The following is a 9,692-nucleotide window of genomic DNA, read 5'->3' as shown; positions in this document are numbered from 1 at the left end:
TATTTATTGTTATCAATTGCCCGCAAACCTCCTGAAACTAGTTAGTGTCATGGATACCATCGTTGACACAGTTGACCGGCCTAACGTAAACCTTATTGCAACGACGTAAAGTCTAGCAATGGCCAATTCTGTTCCTGTTATTACCCACCTTGATAGAGAGGTTTCACTTACGATTGAACTATGTGGACATGCTCTGTGGGATTTACGAGATTTGGGACTGGGTCGTTTTGATTGTGACATTCTTTTAAAGAAGTAATACTTAAAAAATCGGACCTGTTGTTAAAGTTACGGCATTGAATTAGGCACATTTTCCAATTTAGCTTGTGTATTGTCCGATTAGCAAATTTGTAAATAATTAAACAGTAGCACTCGATCGCATAGTAGTAAACTTAATGCCTGCATGGAATAAGATGTTGAATTTTTCCTTAAATTACTTTTTTATTGCATAAATAACTTTTAACCGCTTATTTTTCATCGAGCGTTTTCGTGCCGCCCCGGACACGAAACAACGGTACGGCGAAATGAGCTGGACATTGTATGTCTTATATATCAGACTACGGCGGTTAAAAGGTTAAAACCAATCGAATGAACTCCATGCGCTGTACCTTACCCCATCTACTACTAAACTAATTAACTAAAATTCAACCAGGATTAAATAAAAATAGGAAAATAAATAAATTTGGCCATGTGATCGTCTAGTGTATTTACGTTGTGAACCTTAGTACCCTTCGTCTTTTATGTGAAAACTGATACGATTTGGATTTTTCAAAACTATCCCTAAATATCCTATGAATTTGTAAATATTCCTACTGTATATTTTTATTAACACTAGTTAGACAAATAAAAAAATAGTAAATAATATATATTTTTTAGAATTTATCTCCTACCGGGCCCTACCGTGACCAGTTACCGTGAACAGTAGTAAGCCCTTTTTGTTTGTAATTTAAAAACTTATATTTTCCTTTTAATATATCTCTTCGCTAACCTAGCTAGCTAAAGGAAAATATGTATATGTAACCATTGTAACCATAAGTAAATATTGCAAAGAATAGTACGTACAAACATACTTTATCTACTGTCACGCCCGGATGAAGACGGGTCTCTAAGCTAATTAATACCCATTTTATTTTATTTTATTTTTAATAGGTATTCCTAAGCACTATGTAATATTACTCTACCAACGTTTCGTAACCTAATTTCAGACGAGAAGAAACGCCAAGAAACTCATCTGAATGTACTATTAATGTATGGAATACTGAAAACAATCGTCTATTAAATATGACTTTATTTACCCTTTAATTCCCCAGTTATAGAAAAGCTCAATTGTCACTAGTGAACTGCTCCGCCGGTCACTAGCTCCCTATAACAAAATTATTTAGTATGTCCTCAAATAACTTTGTTCCCCTATCTCACCCAATGTAAAAATATATAAACCTTCAATCATATTTAATGTACGAGCCTCAGTAACCCATCCATATGCTACTGAAGATAGATTTTAATTTATTTTGTAATTAAAAACAGTTAAAACTAATGATTTTAGTTTTGTATACAATCAAACTAAATGTGAAAGAAAATAAATAAACCTAACACCCAAATAATGACTCTACCCTAACTCTACCCCAAATTCACCTATTCTAATGTGTGTAAAACTAGAGGCGAACCTCTATTTTTACAGGGAGGAGTGTGTGTGTGAGGGACCCTAATTTAAGCTCTAAACGTTCGGCCGACAAAACCGAGGTATAGCAAACCCTAGTGTCTGTGTGATTGCCTCCCTCCATCTGTGTTAGCCGAAGCCTGGGTACAGATGAATAAGGCGCCCTAACCATGTATATAATGTGTATAAATAAATATATTTAACAAGACAACGCTTCTTCAATTACCAACAGATTTCAATGAGTAAGGATTACTCCTAATGGTCCACACGTGAGACCCTCATATCCCTCTGTCAGACCTTGAAGAGAACGTAAGAGGTATAATCGTCACCTGTGTTGGTAAAAAGGCTGACGCCAGGCCCCTCTCGCGACCTGGACCTAACTCTACTGGATTCCCGAGTAAACCTGCTTGTCACCGTCAGGTTAGGTGTACTCGGTAGGTTGACCATGCAACCTGACACTGAACTGGCTCTAAAATACAAAAAATCCACAAAAATAAGTAAGTATTGACACTAAAATAACAATTGAACAGTTTGACAAAGAACAGCATAGTAGCTACGCAATGTCAAACATTCAATCGTCAAAATAACAACCTTTGTTTTTACGTCTACGAATAAGCCAGAGAAAGTGACAATCCGACGGTCAAAAATATAATGGCGGTCTTGGCTTAAAACTGAGCTATTTATAACTTTCATCAAACGCTCCAGAAGTGTAAGACGCGTCTCTCGTACTTATCGCAGGGTAAAGGCACCAATAGTCAACCCCTCCACGAAATTTCTATATTCAAGAACGTCTCATTTGCCCACTAATTGATCAATAAGAATTATGAATGTTTTTACTCATCAATAATTTATTAAAGTTTAATTTTTATACAGAATAAAACGTAATTTAATTTAGCTTATGGAAATATTTCATTAAATATAATGCAAGGCCCTTCCGCCAGCAATCAGCCTTCCGTCTACCAAGACACAGCCTTTAAGTACCCAGTCTACAGCCATCCCATTTTAACGCCTGGCTATTGGGTTCCGAGTTCCGTGATTTCAGTGTCCAGTGGTCAGCCACAGGATGACTACTGAGTATTTGATGTATTTCAATGAAATAAAGTCATAATAATGTAGATATTTAAAGGTGCTTGATTTAACGACTTACATTGCATTTGAAAATAAAAATAAATCTTGAAACCTATGCTCAGCCTCTATCGGCTGGCCTCTGAGTCCACGATCCCTTTAAAATTACTGCCTCAAACCCAGTAATCGGCCAGGGTTTACTTTAATATGGATTTATATTAATTTTTTACTTTTTCCAGATAAATTAAGTATTAATTACGTGAAGCAGTGCACATGCTTTTAAAAAAACATCACAATTCGGCTGCTAACGTATGATCAAAATACCATGTGACGCTCCAAAAAAATGGCGCATATGGCATATCCCTTAATGTCAGAAGACAGCACTTCTTTGAAGTAGTGTTGTGGTTTATGCTAAACAATTATTTTAAAAATTAAGTTACTTTTCAATTCATACTTTATTAATCTATAATAACACCTACTTTTGGCACACTGGTGCATGTCTGAGCACTGATGCCTTTACCTTATACGTTTGACTAGTTTATTACCCTTTAAACTCGAGTACCAATCTCCTTTTCTGATTAACGACCCACTACGAAGCATGATTTAGTTAAAGTCTTTGTTTGTTGTTTAAAATTTCTCGTGAGAATATTTTGCTTCTATTCCATTAAACTTACGGAATTAATTTATTAGATATATACATACTATTTACTAGTATTTTGATTAATATTGGAACATAATAATTGAAGTTTTTAGTTTATGAAAATGATATGGACCGATTATTTGTGTCAATTATTTTTATATGTTAACTAGATCTGCTAGTGCGTCTAGTTACAATCGCCCCCTCGAGAATTAGCATTGTATTGTTCCACACATACATGTATAATTCTCGAACCCTTATTCCAATAAAACTGAAAATTATATCCTAAATTTGTTGATATTATCCCTTTCCTCCCCCCCTTGCGTAAATGTAAACGTGTGGTGTATGGTGTGTGTTTAAACCAATACTCATTGATTGTGATTGATTCAGTATAAAACTCGGATCTCTGAATTTTAATAATGTATCATGATTATCTTTTCGTCACGATTTTCCTACCAGCACAGGATATTGGGTCGTGAATCCAATAAGCTCTAGTAGCTCGATCTCATGGTTTCATCCTAGTCTATGGATCTTTCTATCCGGCGACTTAACCACATTGCCCGGTTAATAGATGAACCAACAAAACCTCCCTTCACAAAGTAGGAAAAACATTTGGTATAAGTACTGGGATATTCATTCTCCATTAGTCAAAACTCAATCCGAATTCTATTACCCAATCACTCCTTCCAATCAAGTTTTCTTGGAGCATGTCTCATACATGAACCAGATATTTGACTTCAGACTGACTTCCATATTAACAGTAAAATGTTAAAAAAAAACTTAAATTATACCTTGATAACATCCTAATACTTGTATCAAAACATTATCTTTACAAACATAACATAGATATAAATTAAAAATACTATGTAATGTCTGCAATTAAATACTATTAAAAATAATAAATATTCATCCAGACGAACCATTGAAAAATAATAAAATTTAAAATTATCTACACTACTGTAAACACTTCACCGTTATGACATATGAAAATAAGTCTTACTTGTGAACCGTTTAATACTATTATCTATCTTTTTATTTAATAATTAAATACATATAACCATTTCACACTCAAACCCATATTTGAAATAACTTGATAAAATTTATTTAAAAATAATGCATTAATATCTCTTTAGAATATAAAATTGTGATAATGCATGTTCATTGACATGTCATCATCGTGTTTTGCTGTCAAAGATCTCATTCACTATGAGGTGTGTAATTAGTCATGGTCTTAGCTTCTTGTGAAGTGTATAGTCAACAAAAACTACCCTTTGAAAATGGGTCGAATCGTCATACGATTTTAGCCTACTGATAAGAATTTGTTGACTATTTTGTGTATTTCTTTGTAATAAAAAATATCAACAAATCCAGGTTGATTGCAATCCGACATTTGTCTAATTGTAAAAATCCATATATACAAAAATATTACAAACTTTCACACACTTCTTGCAAAAACATCAAATACCCATTAGTCTATTCTTATAATTAAATAGTTAATCGTCTTTCATTGACTTTCATTTCCCAATTCACTCAATCTATCCCAGACCATTTCTACAGATAGCCAAAGTCACGATATGCAACCAGAGTTAAAATGCATCCAATAAAACTTACTTTAAAAAACAATATTTCAAACAACTCCAAGCTCCCTCCTATATATTGTATAACAATATCAAACGTAATGTGTATTGACAAAACTGTTTATATTTAAGTTGAAGTTGTTTGTTAAGATAACGTTAATACCGTACCGTTTTATTTAAGGTTACGTTATTACATCTTATCATGGCAACACTAAAACTCAATATTTTATCATGGCATCCCCGCAATTAAGCGTCCCGGAAGTGACAGAGGGGATGTGTTAAGCTTCTCTCTGATCAAACTGACCGTTGTCACTGGCTCAGTTTTGAATTTCACCCTGTGTCGTGAAGTGAAATGTAATTGTGAAGTGTAATGAATTTTGTTGCTGAAGAAAATAATTGGTAAGTTTTGAATGTATTACTTTTTTTTTTATATCATATCTAATCTTGTAAATTGGTAATTTTTGTTCATTTATGCTAAATTATTTTTTTCCGCCAATTCTAGCTTAAAATCTTATTTATTTAGTATTATCTTCGAATAATACCATGAATATTATAATTTTATCCTCTCTTGCTTTGTAGTATCAGATAAATATTTAATTAACATACTAATCATATTTTATGATAATGTAACAAGTGTATTTAAACGACTTAATTAACTTTTAAGTAATCAAGAGTAATATTTTATTATTATTTTACTACCTATTTCTAGACTGTTTAATTTTCTTTTTTTCATGTATGCTATAAATACTAGAAATGCCACAAACATATGATAACTATATGGTATTTGACCTATTCGGCCACTTTTGCTGAATATTCAGTATTCGGCCAATACCACTATTCAAATCATTTTTATCAAATACTTGTGTTATTTGTATTCTGTAGGTCAATTAAATAACATTCTATCCTTTACTTGTACTCAAAACCACCACGCATTTTACAGTCCAGGTAGAGAAACCCTCGACGCATCGGCAATTTTTTTTTTTTAGAGACCCGAACATGTGCACTCAACTTGTTCTTAAACTTTTACGTCTATTGTCTCAATTTTTTTATCACCGGCCGCATTGTCGGTCGCAACATTCTAAGTTTTATTATTTCAACATGTTTTTGTTTTAATGAATATTTCCATTAACTTAAACCCGAGTTAAAAAAAAAATCTCAGTAATAAATCAAAGATCATTATTAATACATCGGTAAATGTTTTTTTTTGTACAATGAATTGTATTTAATATTTTATTTCAATTAATTTCTTTACTGGCAACATCAGTAAATACTGAGTATTTCCCTTGTTTTGTCTATGGCGTCGCTAGAGTATAGCGCTAGTGGCGCCCCCTAGCATAAACCACAGGTCAATTTGTTATACACAAAGCCAAACTCCTTTTGAAGTGCTAGCTTGTGATTGTGACGTGTACATTATTTTTCTTTAAAATGAGACTTACTAAGATTGACCTTTTAATTTGTGAGTTCCCAATAATTTGGGATAGTAACGAGTTATATACTATGGAGATAAATTTTTGGCCGAACTTGCTCGCCAGGACTTACTAAAACTGTGCAAAAATGATAAACCTTTTTTTTATTTTTATTTAATATTTTGACTATGAAAATAAGAAATTTCAAGGATCGTCTTCGCAGATTTAAGGTATAACTACAATTATATGTATGTTTTGTCAAATATTTTATTTTAATAATCTTTTAATTATTATTCCAAAACTCTTGTAATGTTAAAAGAAAACATTTCTTATTACAGAAAAATGAAATCGCCAAAAGAAAAATGAATCCGGGTTGCTGGATGAGTTGGGTGACCCTGAATCTACCCTTTAGGTAAGTAATACACTATTTTCTTTACTCTCTTTTTTTCAGAACATTTTTTCCTAAAAATGTCAACTAGGTAGGACACGTTCAGTTATTTCAGTATATATTAGTTTACCGTAATGTTAATTTAAACTACATATTTAGTTTATATCTATGCTATAATACTATCCTGTTGCCATTATGTTATTAGTTCATATATATAGGTATGATGAAAAAAATTTAACTCATTGGCCTACAATCTATTCTTTTTTCTTCTGAAGTCTGTTCTGTTTGCACTATAGATACTGATAAGAAAGTGTTGTTACGCCTACTTACTTGTTTTAAGTGAACTCTATTGCCTATATAATATGAATGAAATTTGATAACACAAAACAAGACGTATTAAGGAGTACCTGCGACCCTTTTTTTCCCCGACCCTTTAAGTGGCCAAACGCGTCTCGCCTTGAGCGTCAGCTATTTTTAACACATGTATTAATTTTACGGTTTTCAAATTTTTGCTTAAATATGATTTCAGATACGTAAGGCGTTTTTGAGTAAGCTGATATGTAATTAGTCCTCCTAATTATATGACGACATTTTATAAGTAAGTATACTTTTCCTAACCTAGCAGTTTTTTTATTTCATTTTGTTCATTTATTTATTAAATAAAACAAACTTAATGAATTTCATCGCAATAACCAAATATTTACTGTAATTATTTTCAAACTAATTCCGCATAACCAAATTTTTTTTTGTTCCAAAAAGTGATATTCTCGTATATATAATTAAAATTGTTTTGATAATTTTAGTTTCTTTATGATATATTGAAATCTTAATCTACGAAAATAAATACAAAACGTCTTTGTTCTCTGTTTAAACTGGATACTTTCCAATTTTCAGATGTTCCAAGTAACGAGGTATCGAGTGCCACTGAATGCTGTCCTGTTATTTTATTTTGAGGTAATTAAATTGCTTACTTGATATTAACATAACTTTTTTCCCAGATAATATTATGTAATATGATACTATGTATGATTAATATATATTTTTAAAATCATTTTATGAACTAAAAATCATTACTGCTAGTCTTAGTCTCTCTTTAGTTTAAATATATAAATTGTTAATTGAAACTATATATATATATATTTTTTTTCCGAAAATTCCACTAACTCTATTTGTGCCTTCGGGTAACATAAAGTAGCCCAACTCTTTAATATACAAGCTTATAGGGTAATATATGTATTTTTTATGATTAATACACTCCATTTTTATGAACAATACACAAATCAAGTTCATTCATTTTATTTCCTACGCTGTGTATAATTGAATGAAGCGACTTGTATATGTGAATAGTGTTACTTCCACACATACAGACTACTATTAAGCCGGATGTGGATTGAAGACCCTATTCTAACCTACCTATTTAATTTACATTTAAAAAAAATTAAACCTAATTTGTCGTTTGTTATTTATTTTTATAAGTAATTATTAAAAGACTCTATAACAATATTACTTTTGTAAACATTTTTGGTAACACTAAATAATAATAAAAATATTAATAATTTCAGCTAAACTACCACATTCAGCATCTCTACACTCGACCCGCGACCCCAAGAACCAGTGTTCTTCTACTCTAGACTTGGTAAGTACAAAAATATTACTTTTATTTTTAAGGATACAAAAATATGACTTAATATCTAATACACTTATCATTTTAATATTTATTCTATTTTATAACTATTATTTGATTCTAACAATTATTTTTCTAGTCTAATCTTTTTATATTGAACCACAACAATATGAAGTATAAATGTTTTTATTTATAATCATTAATTTCAGTCAAACATTACGTTCGCCGGATCAGCTATTTTTACTCAATTTACCTTTATAATATCTTGACAAATGAATTGCATTATATTTCCCTCTGAATAAATTCGTGTATGGATCAACTAGAATATATACGTTTGAATAGGGAATTGCTGCAATTACATAAGGACCTTCATAAATTGATTCGAACTTTTTTGTAATCTTTTGCTGAGCATTTGATTTATTTAACTTTTTTATTTTAACCCAATCCCCTATTTGAAATTGAATCAGTCTAAAACTTTGATTAAACTTGGGACGTTCAATATTTGCGTTTTTAATATTGTATATAATAGTCTTCTTCTCTTCAGCAGATAGCTCGTTTTCACTGCCTGAAACTATTTCAGTACACTGTGTATCTTCTAATGGTTGTTGTGATGTTGTATCTGCTGTTTCTATAGCTTCCACTTGTACAGGACTAATTGCCGTTGCAAGCTCGTTCCGTAACTGACTAAGCCCCTCTGTCATTTTCTGTTCAGTCTGTTTCAGCAAGTGATAGAACAATCCACGTCTTACATCCGATTTCTTTTTTATAATTCCACGAGCTACTCGTGCTTTTTGATTAATACGTTTAGTAATGCTTTTCTCGACAGATGGCGTAGCTTGTTGTATGCTTTGACGCGTAGATTTTGATTTAGCTGCGGCCGTTCGCTTCCTTGTGGCCCTCTCCATTTTATTTATTTTTAATAATTTTATTCACTTTATAACACTGATTTAACACTTATTTCACTTATTTAAACACTTATTAAACACACTTATTTAACACTTATTTTATACATGAATTTTTAATTTTATAAACTAAAAACATAATTTAGTCACTTTTTAAACACTCACTGGATTTCTACACTGTGTTGGTAGAAAAACGTATATGTATACATCCGTACATATACATATATGCACATTTGTTTAATGAAAACGAAACTATCGCACGCTATCTTTTTGTTTGGACTCGCATAACGCATTTTAGTTTTAGCAATTTTTAATTGACTATTTATACTAATGTATTTTTTTGTTTGTTTCAGGTAATATTAGTCCCTACAATGCAAGTTACATCGATAGAGTGAAGCCAAGAGGAGAAAAAATTATATTGATAATATTATAATATATA

General features: G+C 31.4%; 1 long non-coding RNA gene across 1 annotated transcript; it reads left to right on the top strand.

The window, feature by feature from the left end:
* Positions 1-4,897: 4,897 nt before the first annotated feature.
* Positions 4,898-9,692, top strand: LOC133528452 (uncharacterized). Its single transcript, XR_009800998.1, has 6 exons — positions 4,898-5,332; positions 6,678-6,751; positions 7,257-7,325; positions 7,622-7,681; positions 8,290-8,363; positions 9,607-9,692. It is a non-coding gene; the product is annotated as an uncharacterized LOC133528452 (long non-coding RNA).

Source organism: Cydia pomonella, chromosome 19 (assembly GCF_033807575.1).
Source record: "Cydia pomonella isolate Wapato2018A chromosome 19, ilCydPomo1, whole genome shotgun sequence".
Lineage (NCBI taxonomy): Eukaryota > Metazoa > Arthropoda > Insecta > Lepidoptera > Tortricidae > Cydia > Cydia pomonella.
Note: the sequence above shows the minus strand (reverse complement) of the source record. Positions and strands in the feature narration are given on the sequence as shown.